This window comes from Ursus americanus, chromosome 23 (assembly GCF_024610735.1).
Source record: "Ursus americanus isolate L20-20 chromosome 23, mUrsAme1.1.p, whole genome shotgun sequence".
NCBI classification, from domain to species: Eukaryota; Metazoa; Chordata; class Mammalia; order Carnivora; family Ursidae; genus Ursus; species Ursus americanus.
This window is the reverse complement of record NC_142149.1, coordinates 33,935,812-33,963,383: the sequence shown is the minus strand read 5'-3', so window position 1 is coordinate 33,963,383 and position 27,572 is coordinate 33,935,812. Positions and strand designations below refer to the sequence as shown.

General features: G+C 35.0%; 1 protein-coding gene across 19 annotated transcripts in view; it reads left to right on the top strand.

Annotated features, from left to right (window-relative positions):
- BCAS3 (BCAS3 microtubule associated cell migration factor) overlaps positions 1–27,572 on the top strand; it is a 579,161-nt gene that overhangs the window by 50,408 nt on the left and 501,181 nt on the right. The window lies entirely within an intron of this gene.

Sequence of the window (27,572 nt, the reverse complement as noted above, 5' to 3'; positions counted from 1 at the left end):
ACCTGCTGTTTGGGTTCTTGAATAACTCCTGGCTCTTTAATGATCTGAGCTTTCTGTTGTATTTTCTCATTAACTTGCCTGTGTTCATTCAGTAGTGTTTTTGCACAAGCAATAAAAACACAGTCAATTAAATCTTGTTTGCATACTTTAAAATCTTTTAAAAAGGAGGATATTAAAATATTTGAATTCTATTATGTTTTAAAGTTTTCCAGAAGTTGGGTAATCTTCCTTATAAGACTTCATTGAGCAGGTAATTCTCTAAACTGGTAAGAATGCTGTTTGTGAAAACTTACTACCCTGTGCATTATGCACTAATTCTATGCATAAGTAATGTCAGGGATTATTTTAGCGATTAAGTCTGCTTAATTGAAATGGAAGGGTGAAGGTAACAAGGCAATAACATCCTGCAGTCACGTAGAGATTTTTCTCCTTGTTATTGGACTATATAGTATATTCAAAGTTCAGCTGTCTCTGCTTTGCTCTTTCCCACTTGCTCTTGCTCTGTTTTTTGTTGCATTTGAGTTTTGGTGAAATCCTGTGATGAGGAAGATTGTGGAACATCTTTTTCCAGAAGGTTTATGGAATAGCCAGCTTTCTCTTTGGATGGTTGGACTCAAGAACAGCTTTATTATGAAAAGACTTTGCTATGTCTTTGTTTCTTTTGTATGTAATTCACAGAGGCGGATTATTCTCCCTTCAGTTCATTTATGAAGCTCTTTTGTTTATGCAGTTATTAATGTTCAACTTTTCTCAGCTTTTACTTTGGGCAGAAATACTTTGTGAGAGCGTATAAAGCTATAAAAGTTAATATTGCTACTAGAATTTGAGTATATGTAATTTCTTTTGTCTAATTAAAAAAATTAATCTCTATTATAATATACTTCTAAAAATATAACATTAGATTTGAAATATAATTTCACATAGGTAAATGTTCCATTATGTAAGAGTTACATATGTGTCACTTTTGTTGTATTTGATTAATTTTTTAGATTTGTTTGCACTGAAGTCCTGCATGTGACTGATCACATACAATTTGTAATGGAAAATCAAACCCCCCATCCCTCTCTTTTGCCCATTTTGCTTTGTGTGATCATTTTGATGGAGTAAGTCTTTCAGTAGCTTCCTGAAAAAGGATGTGTGGTAAATTTTGTTTGTCTGAAGATGTCTTTCTTTCTTAATTCTTGTTTGGTAATTTGGCTGGGTAACAAATACTTGTTTGTAAATGATGTTATTGAGAATTTTGAAGGCATTGATCTAGTGTTGTGATTGAAGAGTCTGAAGCCATTTTGATACCTTTTTCTTTGTCTATGACTTGCTTTTCCTCTCTGGGAGTTAATAGAATGTTGGTCTTTTTTTCCTAGTGTTCTGAAACTTTACAATGTTGTTTCTTAGTTCATACATTGTCCTGGGCCCCTTGAATGTGGGATGCAAGTAGTATAGTTTTGAAAATTTCTTAAATTAATTTTTTGATGATTTCTTCTAAGTTTTCTTTGTTCTCTCTTTCTGGTACTTATATTATTTGGCTCTTGGACCCCCTAGAATGATTAATGATTAATTGAGAAAAATAATTTCTTTCATGTTCTTTTGGGGAGATTGTCTCAGTGTGGATTACTACTCTTCTATTGACTAATTCTTTCTACTATCATGTTTTTCTTAATCTTACCTTCTCATACCCAACACCTCACTCTCAGCCTGCTGCCCTCTCTTCCTCTCCCTCTGCCTTTTCCCTCTCTCTTTTCTTTCTTTCTTGGTGTAATTTACATATAAATATTACCAAATAGAATCCAGTGATACATAAAAAGAATTATATATCATGACCAAGTAAGGGATATTTCAGAAATAGAAGTCTGGTTAACATTTGAAAATCAATCAGTGTAATTCATATTAATAGAATGAAGAAAATCCATTTGATCATCTTACTATAAGTGGAAAAAACTTTGATAAAATTCAGTAGTCATTTATGATTTTAAAAAAACTTTCAACAGGGTGCCTGGGTGGCTCAGTCAGTTAAGTGTCTGATTCTTGATTTCAGCTTGGGTCATGATCTCAGGGTCATGAGATCGAGCCCCACATTGGACTCCTTGCTCAGCACAGAATCTGCTTGACATTCTCTCTCTTCCTCTACCCCTCCCCCTGTTCACTGGCTCTCTCTCTCAAAATAAATAAAATCTTAAAAAAAAACTTTCAGCAAATTAGGATAGAAACATTCTTAGTATAATAAAGATTATAAAAAAAACTATAGCTAACATCATACTCAGAAGTGATATATTAAATACTTTCCTGTTGAGTTTGGGATGGCTTCTACCATAACTTCTATTTGTCTTTGAATGTAAGTCCTAGCCATTACAATAAGGCAAGAAAAATAAATAAAAGGTGTAAATGTTAGAATGAAAGATGTAAAATTTATTTGTTGATAATTTGTGTATATGGAAAATATGAAAGAATCTATAAACTATTAAAATTAATAAGTAAATTTAGTATAACTTTTGCATAGCATGTTCATTAGATCTTATGTGAACTGATCCCCTCACTGTGTATTTTTCCAGCATCATTTTCAGTCATCCTTAACAAGCGTCCTGCATCTTCCCCTTCCTTGCCCTAATAGTAATCTGTGATAGTTTAACTGTACTTCTTTCATTTCCTCAAATGATCCATCCTCTTCAAGGTCACTTCATTGCTATTTCCTTTTCTAGAGTTCTCATGTCCTTCTAACCCATTTTGCCCCATATTCCATGTTAATAGAATGTGCTCTCATAGGACTTACTGGCTTTAAAAAAAAAAAAAGATTTATTTTAGAGGGAGGGAGAGAGAGAGCACGCGCATATGTGCAGGGAGAAGGGGCAGAGGGAGAGGGAGAGAGAATCCCAAGCAAACTCTACACACAGAGTGGAGCTGACTTGGGGCTCAGTGTGGAGCCTGATATCATGACACTGAGATCATGACCCAAGCAAGCTGAAACCAAGACTCAGATGCTCAATCAACTCTATGACCCAGGTGCCCCAGGACTTACCATTTTTTGTTTTGTTTTTTGTTTTGTTTTTTTGTTTTGTTTTGATTTTAGTTGCTCATTTACCTCTTGCTAGATTTTTTAAAAAAGATTTTATTATTTTTAAGTAATCGCTATACCCGGTGTGGGGCTTAGACTCACAGCCCTGAGATCAAGAGTCACATGCTCTACTGACTGAGCCAGCTGAGGGCCCCATACCTCTTGCTAGGTTTGTAGTCTGTCTTCATATCTTTAGTGCCTCACCAAGTACTTGATACAAGGTGTTAATAAATATTTGTTGAAAGTTGCTACATGGTGTAATCTTTTGAAAAGTATGACCTGGAAGAAAAACAAGTTGCCTTTCTGTAGGTACTTTTGTGGAAAGTCTGTCTGTCCTTTAATTAAAAGTGAAAATCTGAAGGATTTGGATGGCATCTTATTCCACAGAAGATCATCATTAAATATAGTATAAATGGGCATTTACTTGTATCAGCATAGTTTAGCTTTCCTACTTCTTTATGGTCACTATCAATAATTGATTACTTTCTTAATGAATCTATACCTTTTTAGAACTTTTTAGGACAGTGCTTCAGAAAACTATGACCAATCAATTGGTATTCTTATATCAGATAAAAACTTTATTATCCTTCAGATCTTTGTAGAACTTATTTCAAGTAAAGCAGATTCTTCATATTCATTACTTTTAGTAGCCATTGTGGTTTTTAGTATCTCTATACCTCACGTGTGAAATAAAACATATTAATATATATATGTTAATGTATAAGTTAAGAATTTTATATGATTATAAACTTTGTGCTAATAATGGTTATTTCCAAGGAGTGGGATCAGAAAACACTTTCACTTTAATATGTCTTTAATTTCTTAAAATAAAGATCATATAAAATAAAGATCATATAATTCTAACCAGTTAAAATATTTATTATAAAAATTTAAGGAATACTGAAAGTAAAAAGTGAAAATTCACTTGATTCTATGTTATCAGAGGTAAACCTAGGTTACCTCTTTCCTACCCTTTCTTCCCTTCCTCCAGATACTGAGCATGTATTCACAGCTTAGAGTATACATTTCCTGTCTTTTCCCCTTAACATGCATCAAATTAACTTGTAGTATTATGTCCAGAGCCCGATTCAAGTTCTTTACATGTGTTGCATGTATGGGCTCTTGGTTGTGTGTGTCATTCCTTTGTATAAACATTTATATTAACTTGAACTTTTCCCTGTAACAGGTTATGTTGTTACATACTTCTGTATGTATATATTTAAAAAAATAATAAGTAATTATTTTCTTAGGATAATTCTTAGAAGGGAATTACTGGGTCAAAGAATATATACATGTAAAATTTTGATACATGTTGTAAAGTTGCTTCTCAGAGAGAGTGTACTGATACCTATACATGAAAATTGCTTTTTTCTCCATGTCTGTCCTCTACTGGCTATTACGAATCTTTTTAGTCTTTGCATATCTGATGGAGGGACATCCTTTTCATTTGTAATTTTTTGGTGTTTGAGTGCTAGGGAGAATGGAAAATCTTCGTGTTTTTTTCTGTTTATTCTAATTAATACCATGCTTGTTTGTACTCTTTGCTCTTAATGATTGAACTCTTTATTATTGTTAATGATATATTATTATGGATATGTATCCTATATACTTCATGTATAGTGTGCTATTTGTTGTGTTATTTGGTGAAATCTATCAGATTTTATATGTCTTTAGTTTCATGCAAAGAAAATCTTTGCATATTTTATAACCATGTCTAACTTTAAATCATGACTGTCCTTGAAAGTTGAATTTAATTTTTTTTTAAAGATTTTATTTATTTATTCAACAGAGATAGAGACAGCCAGCGAGAGAGGGAACACAAGCAGGGGGAGTGGGAGAGGAAGAAGCAGGCTCACAGCAGAGGAGCCTGATGTGGGCCTCGATCCCATAACGCCGGGATCACGCCCTGAGCCGAAGGCAGACGCTTAACCGCTGTGCCACCCAGGCGCCCCTGAATTTAATTTTTTTGTTGTTTTTTTTTAAATATTTTCTTGATTTTTCCTTGCCAACTTCTGACTTTCATAGTTTTTTTTTTGTTGTTGTTGTTGAAATTTCTCCTTTATTATGGTCTTTCCCGTTCTATAATGTGTTTCTTTGGAATCACAGGAACAGTAATTTACTTATCACCTCATCCTATGCAGTGCCTTGCTTGATTATATGGAATATGAGTAGTGACCCAAAATGAATTTATTCTGTGTTTGACAAAAGAGAAACCAGAACTCTGCTTTTATATAAAGTATTTTTATCATTTATCAGTGACCAAATGAATAATGCTGTTTTTAACTCTAATAGAGCTTGTAACTCAGTTAGGAGTTATATTAGCCTTGTACTCATGCTGTTTCCTTATTGGTTATGGAGAAAGATGATCATTTTGGTCTCAGACTTGAATCAGATTTCTTAGAAATGCAGATTCAATCTTATTTATTATCCTTAGGAGTCCAGTGTGCTGAGTACCTGAATTTTCTTCATATGAGAATGTCTTAGAACTAATTCTTATAAGCTAGGATCTTTTTCTAAGAATAAGACTCTGGAGATAAAGTTTCCTAAATGTCTCTGGGCCTAATTTCTGGTACTCATCCACAATACCAGGTAGCCAACTTGGCTTATTTCTTCTAGATTATTTCATTACTACTTATTGCTGGAAAGGTACTATTATTTATCATCCTGCTAAATAAGGAATTTACAATTTCACGTATCAAAATATTAAAAGGTTTAAGAAAAACTCCTAAGATCCAACCCATTTTTTCCTACTGGAGTGTAAATGCCAAGTATTTTCTGAAACTTACAATATTATAGACAGCCCACCCATGCAGTAAAAAATACCAGTTGTTGCTGTTTTTTTTATATGAATAGCTAATGTTATTTTTCTAGAAACAAACATGAGCACAGTAATTTTGGAGTTGTTAAATTTTTTTCCATTTGCTTATTTTTGTAAATTTTCACACACTTCTAGGTGTTGAGTTTTCATTATTTTTCATAAGGTACAACTACCAGTTTCATCCTTTTCAAATGAGTAAGTGTGGTTTTTTGTGTTTTTTTTTTAAAGATTTTATTTACTTATTTGACAGAGAGAGAGACAGCAAGAGAGGGAACACAAGCAGGGAGAGTGGGAGAGGGAGAAGCAGTCTTTCCACTGAGCAGGGAGCCCAGTGTGGGGCTCGATCCCACAACCCTGGGATCATGACCTGAGCCAAAGGCAGACGCTTAAAGACTGAGCCACCCAGGCGCCCCTAAGTGTGGTTTTTATCACAAAGAAGAGCTGTTTGATTTTTCAGCTGTGTGAATTCAGAGATTCTGATGAACTTCTCTATAAGGGTTTGCTGTAATTTTTCTTTTTTTTTGCTGTAAAGTCCTAATGTTAAGTAAATTCTGTAAACACACACACACACACACACACACACACACACACACACACACAGAGTCTGTTTAACCAAGACACCAGCAACCTTCCAAAAGTAGGCCAACTGACATTTGCTTACAGTCATCACCAATATTTTGCAAAGAAGAAACAGGCTTATTGACATTTTAAATGGTCAAACTATGAGATTTAGGGCCTTCCTAATGTTTTCTGCTCTAATTACTTCTCAGTTTGCCTTGCGTATTTTTTTTTTTTTAATTACACCTCATCTTTATCATTGGGGCTTTTACTACTTGGAATCATTTAGTTTTTACAAAATTTTGCTAAGCCTGTGATTTAGGTAAATTATGACTGGAAACGTATGTTCTGTTCCTCTTAAATGTCTTTAATGTTTTTGGTTGGAGAAATAGTGTCTCCAGGAGAGAATACCTGTTTTAGAAGTGTTACTTTTTTAGTTTTGTGTTGAATTTGAGACATTGATCTAAGAGTATTCTCAGTTTATACCCATTTTCCTATGAGGGCTGTAGTGAGAGGGAAGTGTACTGAACAGAAAAGAAGTAAATTTATAAACGAAGCGAATAATAATGCTTGATATTTTTCAGATGAAATTCTAGGTTGATTATATATATTATCATCACTTTACTGCTAGTCTGCAAAGGTGAGTACCATTGCCTGGTTTGGTAGGTAAGGAGACTTAAAGCTCAAAGAGGGTAATTGGCTGGCATAAAGATATATAGCTGATGGGTGGTAGAACTGGAATTTGAACTTTAAAGCTTGACCTCTTAATCATTAGGCCTCACTGTCTCCATGATTACAGAGAAACACCAAATCCAGGTGTTTCTAGGGTATGTCTCTGGAGAAATCTGTTGTGTATTCATTGAAAATATGTAAAAAGTAGCTCTGTTTCTCTGTAATTTCTTCCATTTTAAAAGTCTAAAGTATCTTCAGTTGTCTTAGTGTCTTCATTGTATTTGCAGTCCTTGGTTGTTTAGTCTAAGGGTGAAGAGCAATTAAAATAGCCAATATGGGCACCAATATATAGAACAGCCATTATCCAACATAATTACATTTAAAATTTTAAGCTGTCAGGATAGAGTATGTCACAAAAACAGCTGTAGTCTATTCAAGTTACATTCACCTTAAATTAAATCAACTGTTGAAAAGAAATATTCGTTCCGTTTTACAGGACTTGGTATAAACTACTAAAAGTACATCAAAAGGGTTAGTGACGGATATCTTGCATCAGATAAAAACAAAGGTGTAACACGAAGCAACTAAATTACATGTGAGCTTAATGATTCTGACCCAAATAAACAGACTTGTAATGGAGATGCTGATGATTATCAATTCAGCTTAAATGCTTTTTACTGTAGAACTGTAAAGAAGAAGTGGGTGTCTTAGTGAATTGGACAAGCTGTGGTCTTAGAAATCTGTGTTCATTTATCATAACACATTCCTAGGTGTGAAAGTGAAAACTTATAATTTTCTTAGTTATTATAAAGTAAGCCTTTAAAAATTTTTTTCTTTTAAAGTTTTTATTTTTTTAAAGATTTTATTTGGGAGAGAGTGAGCGGGTGAGAAAGAGCATGAGCAGGGGGAGGGGCAGAGGGAGAGGTAGCAGATTCCCTGCTGAGTAGGGAGCCTAATGTGGGGCTGCATCCCAGGACCCTGGGGATTATGACTTGATCTGAAGGCAGACACTTAACCAATTGAGCCACCCAGACACCTCTATTTATTTATTTATTTTTTTAGAGAACATGAACTGGGGCAGAGGGAAAGGGGGGGAGAGAGAGAATCTCAAGCAGACTAGAATCTGATGGGGAATCAGATATTAGGACCCTGAGATCATGACCTGAGCCGAAACCAAGAGTCAGATGCTTAACTGACTGAGCCACCCAGTCACCTCAGAAGATTCATCTTTTTTGAGAAATACTTTACATATAATGAAATTCTTGAATTTCAGATATATAATTTGACTTTTCTCAGATGGATGCAGTTATATAACTGCCATCACAACGAAAATACAGAGTGTTTCTATCCCTGGAAAAGTCCCCTTTTCTGATTCATACCCACTGAAATGGCTGTGTGCAAAGAGAGATAATAACAAATGTTGGTGAGGATGTGGACTAACTGGAACTCTCATATGTTATTTATGAGAATGTGAAGATAGTACAACCACTGGAAAACAGCCTGGCAATTCCTTAAAATATTAAGTATGGAGTTACCATTGACTCAGCAATTCTACTCCTAGGCATGTAACCAATAAAAATGAAAACATATGTCTACACAGAAACTTGTATGTGAATATTTATAGCAGTGCTATTCATAATAGCCAAAAAGTGGAAACAACCCAAATGTGTATTAACTGATAAAGAAAATGTGGTATAACCACACAATGGAATATTATTTGGCCATGAATAAATGAAGTTGTGATAAATGCTACAACAGGAACCTTGGAAAACATCTCGCTAAGTAAAAGAAAGCAGCTGCAAAAGGCCATAAGTTGTTGATTCCATTCATATGAGATATCCAGAATAGGCAAATCCACAGAGACAGAGAGCACATTAGTGGTTGCTTAGGGTTGAGAGATTATGAAAGTTTGGGGAATGACTGCTAATGTACACAGGATTTCTTTTTTGAGGTGATGAAAACGTTCTACAGTTAATTGTGATGATGGTTGCAAAACTCTGTGAATATACTAGAAACCATTAAATTGTATACATTAAATTGGTGAAACGTATTTATGTGAATTATAATAAAGTTTTAATAAAGTTGCTTAAAACAAAAGTCCCCCTGTGTCCCTTACCTCCCCACACCTGGAGCACCAGCAATGACTAATATAATTTATGTCACTATTGTTTCCACCTTTCTAGAATTTGAAAAAATGGAATATGTAACATTTATATGTGCTTGGCTTCTTTCACTTCACATAATGCTTTTGAGAAGCGTCTGTGTTGTTGTGTGTTTCAGTTGTTCATGCCCTTTTAAAAAAAAAATCTGAGTAGTATTCCGTTGTCCAGATATACTGTAGTTTTTCCTTTCACCAGTAAATGGACATTTGGATTGTTTTCAGTTTTCCTTCATGCATAAAGCTTCTCTGAATAGTTGCTTGGAGATATATGTTTTAATTTCTTTTGCGTGAGTATTTAGGAGTGAGATTACTAGGTCATATAATAAGTGTAGGTTTACCTTTGCAAGAAATTGCCCAACTGTTTTCCGAAGTGGGTATACTGTTTTGCATTCCCACAACAATGTTCCAGTACCCTAATGATTAATGATATTGATCTTTCTTGGGCATATTTGCCATTTTCTTGTTTTTGTATAACTATTGAAATTTATTGCCATGTCTTAATAGTGTTGTTTTATTATTTAGTTGTAAGAGTACTGTATAGAGTCTAGATTACAAGTCCTTTTTTAGATATGTGTTAAATATGTACAAAAATTTTGTCCCTTTATGTGACTTGCCTTAGTGGGATTTTTTAAAATAGGCTACTTTTTGGAGCATAGTTAGGTTCACAGCAAAATTGAGCAGAAGGTACAGAGATTTCTCTTATACCCCACACATGAATATCCTCCCCCATTAGCAATATCCTCCCACAGAAGGTACATTAGGCTTTTCAAGAGCAAACATTTTTAATATTCAGAAGTTTTTACATTTTAATTTTAAAATTCATTTTTAATTTCCAGTTTACTGAGTTTTTAAAAAAAATAGTTTGTGTTTTCTGTGTTTCCTCTTTTTTTCAGTTCAACACATTTTCTGGGTTACCCTGTGATTTTTGTCCTTGATCTATGGATTATTTTAAAAGGATGTTGTTTCATTTTAAATTTGAGAGATTTTCCTGATGTCTTTCTGTTACTAAATTCTAGTTTAATCCCATTGTCATGAGAAGACATAGTTTGTATGATTCTGAATCTGTTGTTTTGAGAGTTGTGTTATGGCCCACAATATGGCCTATCTTTTTTTTTTTTTTAAAGATTTTATTTATTTATTTGACAGAGATAGAGACAGCCAGCGAGAGAGGGAACACAGGCAGGGGGAGTGGGAGAGGAAGAAGCAGGCTCATAGCGGAGGAGCCTGATGTGGGGCTCGATCCCATAACGCCGGGATCACGCCCTGAGCTGAAGGCACACGCTTAGCCGCTGTGCCACCCAGGCGCCCCAGAATATGGCCTATCTTGTTTCATTTATCTCTATTCTAATGAGTTGTCTTTCTGCTTATTCTGTCAGTTATGGAGGAAGGGTTGTTGAAGTCTTCCATAATAATTGGGTATTCTTCTTCTAATTTTATCAGTTTTTGCTTTGTGTGTTTTTCATTATGTTACTGAGAGCAAAAACATTTAGGATGGTAAAGTCCTCTTCGTGAATTGATCTGTTTTTTTGTTACTGAAATCCCTGGTAATGTTCCTTGCCCTGAAACCTACTTTTTCTGTTATTATATTAGACGTTTTGCTTTCTTTTGACTTGTGTTGGCATGATTTTTTTTTTGTGATCTTTTTACTTTTAATGTTAGGTTTTCTTTATATGTAAAATGCATTTATGTAGGAAGCATGTAATTGGGTCTTACTTTTTACGCAATATTTCATTGTCTTTTAATTATATCTTTAGACCATTTACATTTAATGAGTGTGTTAATGGGAATTGATTTGTCTGTCATTTCACTCTTTTCTCTTTTTCCTATATGCTCATTGTTACCTTTTCCTACTTCTCTGTCTTCTTTTGGACTATTTTTATAACTCCACTTTATCTCCTTCCTTTATCGTGTCTAGTAGTTATGTCTCTTTGTCTTTATTGGTTCTTTAGGATTTATAGTATGTATCTTTAACTTATCTCAGCCTGCCTTCAAGTAATACACCATTTCACATATTGTATAAAATTTTTCAAAAAACAACAAAAAACTTTTATTTAAAAATGGTCACATGACTTGAATAGATACTCCTGCAAAGAGGGTATAAAAGTGTCCCATAAGCACATGAAAAGATGCTTAACATCATCGTTAGAGAAATGCCAGTCAAAACCATGATGAGAGATGCCTGGGTGGCTCAGTCAGTTAAGCGTCTGCCTTTGGCTCAGGTCATGATCTCAGGGTCCTGTGATTGAGTCCCACGTTGGACTCCCCGTTCAGCAGGGAGTCTGCTCCTTCTCCCTCTGCCACCTCCCCCCTGCTCATGCTCATGTTCTGTCTCTCTCAAATGAATGAATAAAATCTTAAAAAAAAAGAAACACACGGTGAGATACCACTTCATACCCATTAGGATAGCTATTATTAAAAAACAAAATAAAACATACCAAGTGTTGGTGAGGATATGGAAAAATTGGAACCTGTGTGTTTAAGTGTAGTCACTAAATAGTGTAACCACTGTGGAAAGTGGTATGGTGGTTTCTCAATAACAGTGGATTTATGAAAAATTGTGGTTATTTATTTAAATATTAAAAGAATAGAATATATGTATATATTTAAGATTTATTATTTTAGAGAGAGACAGTGTGTGTGTGAGTAGGGGGAGGGACAGTGGGAGACAATCTTCAAGCAGACTCCCTGCTGAGAGCATGGTGCCTGACACAGGGCTCAGTCCCACAACCTACAAGATCACGACCTGAGCCAAAACCAAGAGTTGGATATTCAACTGACTGAGCCACCCAGGTGCCCCAAATATATGTGTGTGTGTGTGTGTGTGTGTGTGTGTGTGTGTGTATTTTAATAGACTTTATTTTTAAATTAAATTTATTTTATTTTATTTTATTTTTTCTTAAGTAGGCTCCACACCCAACATGGGGCTTGAACTCATGACCCCAAGTTCAAGAGTTGCAAGCTTTACTGACTGAGCCAGTCTTTCTTTCTTTCTTTCTTTCTTTCTTTCTTTCTTTCTTTCTTTCTTTCTTTCTTTCTTTCTTTCTTGATTTCATTTTTTAAGAGCAGTTTTAGATTTACAGAAAGATTGATAGAAAGTATGGAGGGTTCCTATATATTTCCTGAATATATATGGATTACTCTACATCCTTGTCAGCATTTGGTGTTGTCAGTGTTTTGGATTTTGGCCATTCTAGAATCTAGCTGTGTAATGGTATCCCATTTTAATTTGTTTTTCCCTAATAACATATGATGTGGAGCAGCATCTTTTCATATGCTTATTTGCCATCTGTATTCTTCTTTGGTAAGGTATCTGTCAGGTCTTTAGCCCAAGTTGTTTATTTTCTTATTGTTGAGTTCTAAGAGTTCTTAGTATATTTTAGATAACAACCCATATGATATATATATGATGTGTGATATATGATATGATATATATATTATATGTGATATATGATATGATATATATTTTCTCAAATAGTTTTCCCTAGCCAATGACTTGTCTTATTCTCTCGACAGCGTCTTTCCCAGAGCATATTCAAATGTGTTTTCTCTCTTCTCTGTATATCCCACTTCATGCTGTTTCACAACTCACTGAGGCTCTGTTCATTTTTTTCAGTCTTTTCTCTCCTTTTTTGTTTCTAGTAGTTTCTACTGCTGTCTCTTCATGTTTCCTCATCTTTTGCCCTAAAGTATCTAATATATTGTTAACTTACCCAGTGTATTTTTCAACTCAGATGCTGCATTTTTCATTTTTAGAAGTGTTTACCTGTATGGAGAGATCTCCCATGTGTTTTTAACATGCTCACATGTTACTTTCTTGAATAGAATATGTTTCTCATAGCAGTTTAAATGTCAGTTCATTCTGTTAATTGTTTTATCTCCTTATTACGGGTCATATTTTTTTGCTTATTTGCATGTCTTGAAATATTTGTTTGGATGCCACACATTATGAATTTTATGTTGCTCAGGGCTGGTATTTTGTATTCCTTCAAGTATTTTGGGGCTTTGTTCTGGGGTACTTGACTTAAATTACTTGACTTTTTGTTTGGTATGTTTGAAACAGCCTTTACTGTAAGGCAGGGGTGTGTAAACCTTTTCTTAAAGGGCTAGATAGAAATATTTTATTTTTATTTTTATTATTTTTTAAATATTTTATTTATTTGACAGAGACAAAGAGAGAGCACAAGCAGAGGGAGCAGCAGGCAGAGGGAGAGGGAGAAGCAGGCTTCCTGCCAAGCAGGGAGCACAATGCGGGGCACGATCCCAGGACACTGGGATCGTGACCTGAGCAGAAGGCAGTGCTTAACCAACTGAGCCACCCAAGCGTCCCACGATAGGAAATAATTTAGACTTATGGGCCATATAGTATCTGTCATGACTATTCATCTCTGCCATCATAGTGCAAAAGCGACTATTGGGAGTACTAAATAAATGAGTAGTATGTTGGGGCATTCATAGGGCTCCCTCATCTCAAGGATTACTGTCCTATGCTGTCTATTGTTCAATGTCTGGAAAATGTCTTTTCATACATTTTGTTTCTTAAGTTTTCCAGCAAGAGGGTAAATTTACTCCCTGTTACTTTGTTATGGCCAAATGTGGAAGGTCAGCATTTTTCTTCTTTAATTCTTTCCTTCTTTCCTTCCTTCCTTCCTTTCTTAATTTTTTTTAGAGAGGGAGGAGTGAGGGGCACAGGGAGAGAGAGAGAATCTTAAGCAGGCCTCATGCCCTGACACGTGGCTTAATCTCAATAACTGAGATCACGACCTGAGCCAGCCTCAAGAGTCTGATACTTAACTGACTGAGCCACCAGGTGCCTCTTTTTAAAAATTTTTTAAAAATTTTATTTACTTATTTATTTTTATTTATAAGTTTTTTTTTTTTTTTTTTTTTTTTTTTTTTTTTTTTTTTTTTAGAGGGAGCGAGAGGGAGGGGCAGAGGAAGAGGGAGAAATTCTAAGTTTTGGATTTTTCTTAAGATTGTTTAGAACAGCACCTGATACGTAGTAAAAGCTCCATGTGAATTTTTGTGAATGAAGCAAAGAAATAAACTGGATTTGGATTTTATTTGTAGGATAGCTTAAAATTTAATGTATCTTTAGAGACCTTGAATTTCAGATCCTTTAAAAGTTGCAGGTATTATACAGGAATTTTTAGAGGTATTGTAGTCTTAATTGTGCTTTCTTCTCTCTGGTGCTAGATGTAGTAGCAAAAGAAAATGATAAAAACGCCAAGGGATTCCTTTATTTCTTTTGATCTCATGAATAGTAAAGGAGGCTTAAACTTTCCCTTCCCTTTTACTGTCACCAGGGGACTGCTGTGATTCTTGACTTTCAGAGAATGGCATCTTTTTTTTTTCCTCTTTGCTTGTGATGCTTTTAGTCTTAAAAACAAGAGGATTGAGCCTCAGTTGTTATCATTTGAATTATCTTCTTGGCACCTGCTGTTTAACCTAGGTTTCACTGAAAATTTCCCTCTTGTTGCTGTAACTGTGCCTTGCAGTTTTTGTTTATATATGGGTTTACTTTGGGACTATTTTAGAATTTCCATTATTTTCACTTGTGTAACATGGAAAGAATCCAATTTGAGGTCAAGTGAACTTTTATAGCTTTGTATTTATCAGCAACAACCTGTCAGTGGACTAATCAAAACTCTAGTTTTAAAATGTGAAAAACAAAAATACGACTTTGGGTGTATATGAGTGAGGAACAAAAAATTTAGGAGAATGGCTATCTGGTAGTGGGTGAGTGACAGGGTTTAGGATGTATGAATCTATGTAAGTAAATGGAAATTATTGGTAATGTTTTACTTCTCATCTTGGGTGGTGGGTTCATAGGTGCTTAGTATGTTATTAAAACATAAAGGGAGAGGTTCAACCATTTACGAAGAGAAATAAACCAGGGATTATTAATGGTTTAATTCTTTGTACTCAGTCCCCTGGGTACAGTGGAGAAAGATGCAAGCAAGAGAAACTGAATATAGCAGTCTTTACTGAGGCAGAAATGGAAATCAGAAATGGGAATTACAAGTTTAGAGTAAAGAAATAAAAGGGAGGGATATTTCTCTCTGTATGTATTTTGCCTTGAGAGATTTATTATTTTTTTGCATAAGGATATGTTCCTTAATTTGCTAGTTTTAAATTTAGTAGTATTAAGTCAGTTCTTTGTTTCAAAAGTGTGTGTTTATGTATGTATATACGTGTGTGTGTATATATATGTGTGTGTATGTTTATATATGTGTGTGTGTGTGTGTATTTTTTTTTTTTTCTTCCCCTCTAACCAGAACAATGACTGCATGTATTGAGCTAACATCTGTTCTTGGTATTTTTATTCATATTATTGCAAGAGCCACTGAAGTATCATCCCAAATTGATCTTCTGTATACCAAAGTTTTAAATATAAATACTACCCTTTTTTAACCTACCTCACAGAACTCTCACGAGGATAAACAAAGTAAAATATAATTGTTTTTAAAGATTTTATTTTTTTTTAAAGTAATCTCTACACCTAGCATAGGACTTGAACTCACAACCCCGAGATTAAGAGTTGTATGTTCTTCTGACTGAGCCAGCCAGTTGCTCCAGAAGTAAAGTATAATTAAAAAAAATTTTTTTCACTGGTAAAGTGGCTAAACTGAGCAGGTATCAAAAGGGAGCCCCATGACCCCTACTCCACTACTGACAAGAGAAAAGAAGTGACTCCAGAATTCTTAGTGTCTCCCCCATCACCATTTCCCCCTTCCCCTCTCATACTATACTCAAAGTGTTGCCATCACCATCTTGAGACCGCGGGAACTAAGTTCCTTATGTCCTTTATCTTTGTGTAACTCAATCACCATGGGAAGCCTAAAAGTCCTCTCTCATGCTTATACTCTCGGCATATAGCATTCAGTTGTCAGACTTTACAGATTTCTCTATTAATTCCCCTTCTCCTTCCACTACTCACCCCAACTCCTGAAACTTTTTGGTTGGGTCCTCTAGAAGTCACTGTCTGTCATCTGCAAAATCCCCTATATCCTTAACCAACTTCTTTTAGAATGTTCTTTTCCTTTTTCCATGTTGTAGTCTTTCTTAGTTATTACCTTCAGGTTTTCGAAGATTAAATTTTTTTTTTTTTGGTTTTATGTAGTACCACTCTTCACATTCTTAATAGAATAGATGTTGAACATCTTTCATATGCTTCCTTGAAATCCCTGTAACTCTATGGCAACATGTCTATTCATGTCTTTTGCCAATTACTGTTGAATTTAGGGAGTTCTTTACATATTCTGGATGCACATCCATTGTTGGATGTGTGATATACAAATATTTTTTCTGTCTGTGTCTTATCTTTTCATCATCTCAGTTTAAATAAAGTCTAGTTAATCATTTGTTTTCAAATGAAAGGATTATTTTTTCAGGAATATTTTGGTACAAAGTAGTAGAGATCCCTCTACACGTTATTAACTTTGATACCCTGTATTTTTGTTCTTGTTTCTCTGATATTGTTATGCTTGGGGAAATTGGTCTTACTCTGCAAGAACTCTGTGTTGTTCAGCAAGATTTATTTCCCTGCAGTTCGCAAATCCTTAAAGGAGCTGGATAAATCTCAAAGCTTCCTAGTTGATATAGTTGATCGCTGGGTGTTATAAGAGGTTTTATGTCTTTTCATGAGCATATAATTTACCTATCGTGTAAAAAGACCAACCCTAGCATTTGACCAGGCAGTATCATTCTTTTGGCTAGAATTGAGTGGTTCATGCATGCGTGTTGGGTATGTGCTGTAAGTAGCATATGGTTGGGTGGGCAGATAAACTCTGGGCTATGTACATGTTAACACATATTTATTATAAAGTTTCTTTGTGTCCAAAGAAATGTGTCCTATTTCTTTGTGTCCTGTTTTTCTAGGCAGATATTGAATAAACACCTAAATATATTTTTTTACAGTATACTTTTTGGTTAATACAGTATTAGTGTTTTTAATTTGTCTTAATGGTACCTTGATTCTAACTACATTATTTGATCACTACTAATAGAGTTTTTCTAAATCATGCAGGGATGGTTCAATGCCCTTTAAAAAGTATTCTTGGTAATATAATTTGAAGTCTGGAATTGTGATGCCTCTATTTTTCTTTTCTCTTCTTTTCTTTTCTTTCTTTTCTTTTTTTGATTTCAAGATTGCTTTGTCCATTTGGGGTCTTTTGTGGTTCATACAAATTTTAGAATTGTTTGTTTTAGTTCTATGAAAAGTGCTGTTGGTATTTTGATAGGGATTGCCTTAAATCTGTAGATTGTTTTGGGTAATATAAACATTTTAACAATATTTGTTTTTCCAGTCCATGAGCATGGAATGTCTTTCTATTTCTTTCTTTCTTTTTTCATTTTAAAGATTATTTATTTATTTATTTATTTATTTATTTATTTATTTATTCGAGAGAGAGAGAGAGAGAGAGAGAGTGAGTCTGCAAACCCAAGCAAGGGGAATGGCAGGCAGAGGCAGAGGGAGAAGAAGACTACCTGCTGAGCAGGCAGCCCAGTGTGGGGCTCAAAGCGGGACTCAGTCCCAGGACCCTGGGATCATGACCTGAGCTGAAGGTAGACGCTTAATCCACTGAGTCACTCAGGCACCCCTTGTCTTTCTATTTCTTTATGTTCTCTTCAGTTTCTTTCATCAGTGTTTTATAAGTTTTCAGAGTACAGGTCTTTCACCTGTTTGGTTATTTATCCCTAGGTATCTTATGGTTTTTGGTGCAATTGTAAATGGGATTGGTGGCTTAATTTCTCTTTCTGCTGCTTCATTATTGGTATATAGAAATGCAACAGATTTCTGTATGTTGGTTGTGTATCCGGGTTAGAGTCCTTTGTGCCTTTCTTAGAATTTTGGCTCAGTATGGCGTTTTTTGAAACCCAGTCCTAAGCTAATTATATGATATTTATAGATATTTTGTTAGGCATACATGGAAATAGTTTAAATATTGGCCCTTTAAGATAATTTTACCATGTTTAAATTTTTTTTTTAAAAATTTTGGAATTTTAAGTCATCTCTCCCAAAGAGTTTTCCTTCTTGAATTTATTCTATCTTTTGCTTATTTGGAACATATTTCCTCATATTGTCTCTTATTCTCACCTTTTTTCTTAGTCTTTAAAAATGAAAAAAATGTTGTTATAAAAACAAATTATATATAGTTATACATGTATTTTTTTTTGCACATGTATTCCTTAATTCCATTTCTTTCTTCATTAGAGAATATATTAACAGTTGGTATAGGTGTTTCCAGGCTTTTTTCTAGGTGTGAATTTCTTTCTGTTTTACTACAGATTCAGCAAGCTTACTGGATCACAGGATAGTTGCCTTTATATAATTCTGGAAAATTGTCTGCTTATCTCTTTGAATATCATATCTTTAATTCTTTCTGTCCTCCTTCTGTCATTTCCTTTAACATGTTCCATATAGAAATTTCTGTCAAGAATTCAACACCAGGTGAATAACCTAGCTAGAAAACAGGCTAACCTTCACAAAAGGAAAAGAAACCCGCACCAGCTACTTTTGTTTTTGTTTTTGCCTTAAATAAGAACTAAGAATTAAGGATGAGGAGCATATGAGGACAACCGGTGTTTAAAAAACAAATAGACTGTTAGGAGAGTCTCGCATTATATGTGACATAATATATTATTTGAAGATAGATTTGTATATCCCTGATGATGAATGAAATAACTTAGACACATACTGTAAACTCTAGAGTAACCAAAGGAGAAAAAGAAGGGGAACAAACAACAACAAAAACCAAACAAGTAGAGTTCATGAGCAATAGAAGGGATAAAATAGAATATTAAATAAAACTTAGTTAATCCAAAAGAAGGCAAGACCTAATTATATGCTGTCTATAACAAATAAATGTTAAATATAAAGATACCAATATATTTAAAGTAATCAGGCGGTAAATTTATACCATGTAGAAACTAATCATAAGAAAGTTTCAATTCTGTATTAATATTGGGTAAAGACTTTAAGGGATGAAGAGGGACATTTCATAATGAAAAAAAATCAGTTCTTTGGAGGACAGGACAATCCTAAATGGGTATTCATTTAACAACAGAGGTTCCTATTTACTGAAATTTAAGTTTTTTTTTTTTTAATAAATCACCCATATACCTAGTTTTAAATGTCAGATAACCAGGGCTTGACAAAAACTAGTCATCCGCTACTTCATAAGCAGAGTGTGAAGACCCAAAGGAGGGAAGATAGTTTGCATATCTGGGTAACTTCAAGGAGGCTGCTGGTGAGGCTGAGGCAAAATGGGCGAGGGGTATTAAGAGATAGATGAGAGTGTAATAAATGAGATACCAAAGGTTGCAGGGCTTATAAACCATTATAAGTATTTTTGGCTTTTACTTTCCATCTCTGAGTGAGATAGGAAGCCACTAGAGGATTTTGAGAATTAGATCAGTCAGACTTGTATTTTTATAGAATCATGCTATCTGCTGTGTGAATAGAAGGTAGAATATAGGGCTTTATGTTCATCAGTTTTGGAAAATTCTTACATCATTATTTATAATTTCCTTCTGTTTTGCCTATTCTCTTTTTTTGGAACTCTTACAAGTTAGATATTGGGCATCTGTAACTTTCCCGTTTAATTAAAAAAAATTTCCATTTGTTCTGTATTTTGGGAAGGATTTGTTAAATTTATCTTCCCATTCTGTTGAATTTAACTTAAATAATCTTGAAATTGTAAACATTTTTTGACTTTGATATGGGACTGTACACGATCATGTTCGTATTTGTAGTTCAGCAATTCAAATGAAGAGAGAGTAGTTACCCCTTGTGCTTATTCTGAGGTTATTTTGCATTTTAGGAACCTTTCTCTAAAAAGGTCATGACAGGTAAAATTTGTAAAGTCCTTGTTTGTAGTATTGGCAACCGCTTCTAAAGTGGAAGTAATTAACATTTTGAATCAAGTGGATTACTTTTTATTCTCATGCATCTATATTCCAGCTTCTTATTTTGTAAAACATCAAGCCCCCAGAAAGGTAGAAAGAGTAGGATGATAAACTCTTAATTATTAATATTTTGGTCACATTTTAGATAAAGAGGAGGAAAAAGCCCACTTCTAGTCTTACCACTCTAATCAGCCACTATTGATGTTATGCACACAGTTTTTTTCCTTTGCCACTGAACACATTTCTCATTTGCTTCAGTTTTTAAATGCAGGTATCATTGACAATAGAGAAATGCAGAGATTTTTGTGTTACACTTTGTTCTGACAGATGCGTACACTCCTGTAACCCGTACTTCTATAAAGATGGAGATCATATCCATCACCTCAGGCAGTTCTCACACACCCTTCCCAGTCACCGTCATCTCCTCCAGAGGCATCTATTCTGATTTCTTTCACTTTGGAGGGTGTAGCTTTCCCTGTTCTTGATGATGTCGCATGTATCAGTATATCTTTCCTTTTTATTATTGTAATGTTCCATTGTATGAATATACTAGAGTATCCATTTTTCTGTTGATGGAATTTGGGTTGAATATAGTTTTGAGCTGTTATGAATAAAGCTGTTGTGAACATTCTTATATAAGTCTTTTTGTGTCATGGAGTTTGAGCCCCCTTTTGAGTGTGCGGAAACAAATAGTAAGACATGTATAATATGAGGCTCTGCTGAGTGTTTTGAAGAAAAATAAATCAGGGTAAGTAAGGAGCTAGAACCTGATTGGTAATGATCTTTCTGATTGGAAAATGTTTTAGCAAGACCTAAAAAAAAAAAAAGCATGCAAGTAAACTATGCACATAACTAGGGCATAACTGGGTATTTCCAAGTAGAGAGTAGAAAATGCAGCATTCCTGAGGCAGAAGTGTGCTTGGCATATTCCAACATGGCTGAACAAGACAGAGTTAGGTCAAAGAGATGTTGGCCCCATGGTAGAAGAGTAAAAGGGAAGTCAAGGATGTGAACAGGTTTGTTTTTGTTTTTGGTTTTTTAACCAGAAAGGTAGACAAATGGGTTTGCCATCCTAGAGTTGCCAGCAATGGTCATAATTGGTCAAGTTTACTGAGTTGTTAACATCTTGCAGCACCTTGCTTAGTCCATTGCATTTATTATCTTTTTAAGTCATCACAACAGTCCTATGTGAGGTATTGGTATATATCCTCAATTTACAGATGAGAGAATTAAAGCACTAAGGGATTAAGTACATTTGCCTTTGTCAATAATTTTGTTTATTTTTCAGCAGAGAAGTTGATCCTATTTTCTGACAGGTTTTTTTCAGCGGCCAAGGGTGGCAAAGGAAAGAATTTGGACTGTTTTTCAGATTCACACGTGGCATTTAGTACCACAACAGCTTTTTTTTTTTTTTAAAGATTTTATTTATTTATTTGACAGAGAGACAGCCAGCGAGAGAGGGAACACAGGCAGGGGGAGTGGGAGAGGAAGAAGCAGGCTCCCAGCCGAGGAGCCCAATGTAGGCCTCGATCCCAGGACTCTGGGATCACGCCCTGAGCCGAAGGCAGACGCTTAATGACTGAGCCAACCAGGCGCCCCTAGTACCACAACAACTTGAACAACTTCTTTAACCTCTTTTTTTTTTTTTTTAATGATTTTTTATTATATTATGTTAGTCACCATGCAGTACATCCCCGGTTTCCGATGTAAAGCTCGATGATTCATTAGTTGCGTATAATACCCAGTGCACCATGCAATACGTGCCCTCCTTACTACCCATCACCGGTCTATCCCATTTTCCCACCCCTGTCCCCTCTGAGGCCCTCAGTTTGTTTCTCATAGTCCATTGTCTCTCATGCTTCATTCCCCCTTCTGATTACCCCCCCTTTCTTTATCCCTTTCTTCTCCTACCAATCTTCCTAGTTCTTATGTTCCATAGATGAGAGAAATCATATGATACTTGTCTTTCTCTGCTTGACTTATTTCACTTAGCATTATCTCCTCCAGTGCTGTCCATGTTGCAGCAAATGTTGAGAACTCATTCTTTCTGATAGCTGAGTAGTATTCCATTGTATATATGGACCACAACTTCTTAATCCAGTCATCTGTTGAAGGGCATCTCGGCTCCTGCCATGATTTAGCTATTGTGGACATTGCTGCTATGAACATTGGGGTGCATATGGCCCTTCTCTTCACTACGTCTGTATCTTTGGGGTAAACACCCAGTAGTGCAATGGCTGGATCATAGGGTAGCTCAATTTTTAACTTTTTAAGGGACCTCCACACTGTTTTCCAGAGTGGCTGTACCAACTTGCATTCCCACCAACAATGTAGGAGGGATCCCCTTTCTCCACATCCTCTCCAACAATTGTTGTTTCTTGCCTTGTCAATTTTTGCCATTCTAACTGGCGTAAGGTGGTATCTCAGTGTGGTTTTGATTTGAATTTCCCTGATGGCTAATGATTTTGAACATTTTTGCATGTGTCTGTTAGCCATTTGTATGTCTTCATTGGAAAAGTGTCTGTTCATGTCTTCTGCCCATTTTTTGATTTGTTTATTTGTTTCTCGTGTATTGAGTTTGAGAAGTTCTTTGTTGATCTTGTATACCAGTCCTTTATCTGTAGTGTCATTTGCAGATATCTTCTCCCATTCCGTGGGCTGCCTCTTAGTTTTTTTGACTGTTTCCTTGGCTGTGCAGAAGCTTTTTACCTTGATGAAGTCCCATAAGTTCAATTTTATCTTTTGTTTCTCTTGCCTTTGGAGATGGGTCATGAAAAAGGTTGCTGTGGCCGATGTAGTAGAGGTTGCTGCCTATGCTCTCCTCTAGAATTTTGATGGATTCCTGTCTCACATCGAGGCTTTTCATCCATTTGGAGTTTATCTTTGTGTATGGTGTGAGAGAGTGGTCAAGTTTCATTCTTTTGCATGTAGCTGTCCAATTTTCCCAGCACCATTTATTGAAGAGACTGTCTTTTTTCCACCAGATGTTTTTTCCTGCTTTAACAAATATTAGTTGCCCAAAGAGCCGAGGGTCCATTTCTGGGTTCTCTATTTTGTTCCATTGGTCTATGTGTCTGTTTTTGTGCCAGTACCATGCTGTCTTTGTGATCACAGCTTTGTAGTACAGCTCGAAATCCGGCATTGTGATGCCCCCAGCTTTGTTTTTCCTTTTCAACTAACCTCTCTTAATATCAGTTTACTGTGCTGTCAAATGGATGGGTTGTACTTTGTGCTTATTAAAGTCTGATGAATATAAACTGTGAAAGAGCCGCAAGGGCTAGATCATCAAGTGAAATGATCTGATGCCACTAATTGTTAAGGGATACTTCACATATTGAACATTATTACTTACGGGGGAAGGTAATAAGGCTAGCAGTAATGAAAAAGTGTCTTTAATATATTAAACTTTTTGAAACTGTGGAGGCTAACATGTACACACATATTTTAGATATTTGAGGCAAATGTTAAAGATGTCTTTGGTGGTCCAAGGCAATACGATTTCTGTCCTGTTTCTCCTTCTTGTGGTTGGGTTGATGGCCCTGCAACCTCCATACAGTTTCCTGTATCTGTCTCCCTCCTCATCTCCTCTTCTATTTCATCTCTGTGTTATCTGTCTTAAAATTATTTCTTGCATTTTTCTCTGGTTAGGTAAGAGATAAATATGAGGATTACCCAGTTTATATTGGGGATTATTTTGTACCATAAAGGAGAAAATTTTGTAAGAAAATAGAACTTTTTAGTGGGAAAAGATACCAACAGAATCTAAAATTACATACAATAAAATTTGACTAGAAGTGACAATGGGATCATACTTTCTCGCTAAAATTTAGATTTGCAAGATGTGACTACAACTTGAAGCTCACATTGAGAGAATTTATCAGGAAAACTGGACAGGGACAAACCGGTTGAATTAAATCTTTTTTAAAAGAAAATTCTTTCAGCAAAATAAAAAATGGAGTGGAAGGCTTGTAAATGGTTTAATTAACGGATAAAACGAATTGTTCAGTGGGATCTTTCTGCAAAATACTTTCTCAGTTAAATTTTATTAATATTAGCATACTTTGGTGTAAAATCTATATATTTAAGACCTCCTTCTCCATATCAAAAGAGTAGAGTTGGAATATTTCGTTATCAGTTGGATTTGTATTTGCCTCTGGATCTGCTTTTGGATCCTCACAGAAGTGATTTCTATTTGATGTCTTGAAATCTTTAAGGCTGATTTATGAGCTTAAACTCTTTGGTTCAAATGAGTTTATAATGGTATGTATGGTGGGGATATTATTTAACATTTTCTGAGAAGCAAACTGTCTTGAATTTTGTTGAGGGAAAGAGGAGTTGTGACTTGGTGGGCAAGCCCATTTTCATTACTTTAATTGTGCGATTTATTAGGATTTTAAGCTTTTTATAAATGTTTTAGTGTTATAGGACAGAATTAAAAGGATTTAGAATAAAAGGAGTTTAACAAAAGGACTTTGCAACAGGATTGCAATAGTTTTTATATTTGATGGATTTGGCTAGCCGCTTTTCATTTCAATCATCATGCTACATTCTGTTAAATGCGGTAGAACAGGTGTGTGTAACGTCATTCTCTCTATTGTACATGCAAATAAACACAATTTTATATATAAAAAGTTAATCCTCTACAATTTGGAGGATTACATTATGGGAGGGTGATGACTCCATTAGGCATCATGGAGAGTACATGCTCCTATTTATACTGCATGAAAAATCAGGTTAATAGCTACAGTGTTCATGAGATTGTAGAATTTTTATACTAACACTTTAGAAATTGTATTTATTCAAACCATCCACAATGACATTATTTAAAGCAGAGTTAAGGTTTTGTTACCTAGTTTTCCAACTCTGAAATTAGAATTTCTTTTTCTTTTCTTTTTCTTTTTTTAGCTGAAGAGCATGCCTCCAGTAAATTTGGAGGTTCCGTTATTATTTGTTTGCTTATTGTTGACTCTGGTCTTTTCTGCTTGCCTGGTTTTGGTAGTTGTTGTGTTGGAGGTTATGCTGTTTGCAAGTTAAGGTTTTATTTTGTGTTTAAAGTTTTGCTTGGCTCTCTTTGAATATCCGTGAAGAATCTAAGTCTTCAGTAAGTGTCAGATGGTTGACCTTCTAGTGCAAAGTCAGGAGTACTGGTGTAGCCCGTTAGGTAGCTGCAACTGATGGGAGTTCTTCTGTTCAGGTTTGAGAAACGCAAAACAATCAAACCATTCTCACCAGTAGTATTTGCATTTTAAAGATGTGATGTTTCATTCATCAAAATACCAAATTTTTATGTATAATACAGGTACAAATTGTAAAGACCTTCTAGACACCAGGAAGCAGAAGTAAAATGGTTATTGTTGAAGGTGAAGGTGAAACATGTAGGAGTGAAGAATTGGGCTTGCCTAGATGAAGTTTAGCTATAATTAATTTGGAACATAAACATTGTGGACTTTGGACCAGTTAATTGTTAACTTGTGCTTCGTTCAAGTTGTATTGTTAATTGTGAAATTTGATTTATTTGTTGAGCAGGGGTAATAGCACAAATTTCTAGTAAATTAATAATTTGTAAAGACTTACACATTGATTGTTATAAGCTCCTAAAAAATTAAATAGTGAGAACTTTATTCATAAACATTACTCTTGTTTTTAGTTTTGATCTTTATCATAGTCATATGTTAATATAGTCTGTCAAGGGATGATAGCATTTGTCTTAACCTATTTTGTATGATTAACAATATAAAAGTGTCATATTAGGTACATCATGTCACAATCTAAATGTGTAACCATTAACCTGTCTCCTCTGGGTCAGTTCCCATTATTTTTGGAACATTCTGTTAACATGGATTCTTAACATTACAGCTGCTTTTTATCACCCAATGAAAAATGAGACATTGTTAATAGAGTGCCGAAGTCCCCTGTCTGCCTCTTCCAAATATTATCTTCATCCTAATCCCCTAAGAGGTATATCCCTATTTCGAAATTGGTGTTTATGTGGTTAGTATAGTATGTAACGTAACTAAATATCTGTGTGCGTATGTATGTAACTACGAATCCACGTGCATGCGTGCTCTGGTGTACCCACACACATGCACAACTTAGTTCTACCTTTTTCAAAATTTTTAATTGTGGTGAAAAATCACATGAAATTGACCATCTTTAGATCACAGTTCAGTAGTGTTAAGTATGTACACAGATCTCTAGAACTTTTTCAACTTGTGAAACTGAATCTGTATCCATTGTGTAATGGCTCTCCATCTCTCCCTCCGCCCCTAACCCCCACCTTCTGGTAACTGCATTAGACTGTTTCTTTGAGTTTGACTTGACTACTTTAGATGCCTTGTGTAAGTAAAGTAATGGAGTTGTCTTTTTGTGACTGGCATATTTCACTTAGCATAATGTCCTCAAGATTTATCCATATGTAGCATGTAACAGGATTTCCTTCTTTTTAAAAGCTGGCTAATATTCCATTGTGTGTATATAGCACATTTTCATTATTCATTCAATCCATTGATGGAACTTTGGGTTGCTTTCACCTTTTGGTTATTGTGAATAATGCTGCAGTGAACATGAGTATTTAAGAGCTTGGTACATCTTTTTTAAAATTAATATTTTAAGAGCAGTTTTAGTTGTATAACGAAATTGAATGGAAAGCACAGAGGGTTCCTGTATACCCCCCTGCCTACACCCCATCTTTCCCACTGTCCACATCCTTCCATGTTGACACCTAAATTGATACATCATTACCACCCAGAGTCTGTAGATTACATTACAATTCCCAATTGATGTTGTATATACTATGGGTTTTGATAAATGAGTACTGCTATATACCCATCATTGTAATATCATACAGAATAGTGTCACTGCCTTAAACATCATTTGTGCTCTATGAATTAATCTCTCCTTCCTCTAAACCCCTGATAACAACTATCTTTTTATTGTTTCCATAGTTTTGGCTTTTCCAGAATGTCATATGATGGTCACACAATAGGTAGCTTTTTCAGATTGACTTCTTTCACTGAGCGGCGCATTTAAGTTTTCCCCATGTTTTTTCATGGATTAATAGCTCATTTCATTTTAGTCCTGAATAATAGTCCATCGTCTGGATATATCACAGTTTATTTATCCATTCATCTACTGAAGGATATCCTAATTGCCTCCGAATTTTGGCAACTAGAACAAAGCTGCTATAAACATCTTTGTGCAAGTTTTTGTGTGGACAAAAGCTTTCAACCCCTTTGGGTAAATACCAAGGAGTGTGATTGCTGGATTCCATGGTAAGAGTATCTTTAGTTTTGTAAGAAACTGCCAAACTGTCTTCCAATGTGGCTGTACCATTTTGCATTCCTACCAGCAATGAGTAAGAGTTCCTGTTCTCCAAATCATTACCAACATTTGTTATTATCAATGTTATC